The following is a 1647-nucleotide window of genomic DNA, read 5'->3' as shown; positions in this document are numbered from 1 at the left end:
ATGGTGCTGCTATCCACTGCCTTTCTTTCTTTTGGGGAGGCATTCTGTGTCAGTAGAATCACAAGCTGTCAGGATTTTCCTTTCGCAATTAGTCGCATTTAGATTTTAGTAAAAAAAGTTCAAAAGTTAAAATTGATCATAACTTGAACAAATTTCATCCATTCTTATCCATATTTCACCAGTGGGACTAGGAAGACTAGAGCTATGACTGATTAAAATCTGAGCCAATTCTGGGCCTGAGATACACCGATCGCGATCGTAGTACAGAGGCCAAAATTAGATTTGATCACATGAGTGGTTTGCTAATAGTTGGAGGGTCATTTTGGTCCACTCTGTGTTTCATTTGAACCACTTTTGAGTTTATAGGTCCCAATTTTGGGTTACAAGGGAGTTTTGGACTAGACTTTGACTTTTCATGAGTTTTTGATGTCCAAATGGCTTGAAACTTGATGGGTGACTTGAACAAGATGTGTATAAGGGATCTGTTAGGTTTTGGTCAAAATCTGATGCTGAGGTACATCGATCGCGATCGTAGTACCTAGGCTTTTTTGGGTGAAAACTGGATGGTCATGCACCCCTATGCTTGCCTAGCCCACTGATGATTTATTTCCAAGTTTGGACTTAAAATGAACAAATTATAGCAAATTTTCACTGTTTGATCTTATTTTACTAAGTCTAACCATATTGGGTTTTCCTAATGAATTTTGGTTGGAGGTTGGAGTTAGTTGAAGTTAGTTTTAGAGCTTTCACTGCTTCATGATGTGCTGCTATCATCAGCCTACTCCACTATCTGATTTTGACTTGATCAGGCACTTTATACCCCGTCTTGGGAGATTTTCCAGGCTTGTGCATTTTTCAGGCATTCTTTGGATACCAATGTGATATTTGAGCATCCCTAAGTCACCTTTTGGTCTTTGGCATTGGTTCGGCCAAAATTCTATTGTGTGATCATTCGAGACTGAAATGATCATATCTGTACTTGTAGGAGATTCTGAGATCCATTCAAGGTTTTCTACAAGTATACTGACTCCTCTAGTCGGACAGGTATGCCCTTCAAACTATCCATCATTATTTTTAACCGGATTTTGGTAGTTGTAGGTCAAATTTTCCCGTTTCGGTTGTGTTTGACAAATTAGGCCCATTCTATGAGCAAACTTTGTGCATTTTCCTTGAAAATTCAAGAGAGTGTATCTTTAATTGAGTTCCAAGCCTGGGCCAAATCAAAAGTTGCAAAATCTGCATCTGGGGGCACCGATCGCGATCGTACCACAGAAGCCAAAATGATTTTTGACACCTGCAGATTGTAGGCGAGGCTGAGGGGAGGTTTTTTGCACATTCTGTCCCAAGTTTTTTCAGTGAGGTACACCGATGGCGATCGTTGTACCACCACCAAACTGAGATTTGATCACATGGCTTTGTTCCTGACCTTGTGGGGAGCACATTGATGTGTTTTGTGCTTGAAAAAAGTTTTGTTTGGATGCCTCTAAGGGCCCTTGACCTATTTGACCCGATCCGACTTTGATTTGATCTCTTCGCCTGTTTGTGCAATGATTCGCGCTTGTATGCGTAATAGACTTGATCTTTACTTGATAAGAAACATACCTGTGAAATCTGGTATGAAATGTTGGCTCCGACCGTCCGTATGGG

The sequence above is a fragment of the Adiantum capillus-veneris genome, chromosome 14, assembly GCF_014529385.1.
Source record: "Adiantum capillus-veneris isolate H3 chromosome 14, ASM1452938v2, whole genome shotgun sequence".
Taxonomy (NCBI): domain Eukaryota; kingdom Viridiplantae; phylum Streptophyta; class Polypodiopsida; order Polypodiales; family Pteridaceae; genus Adiantum; species Adiantum capillus-veneris.
Note: the sequence above shows the minus strand (reverse complement) of the source record.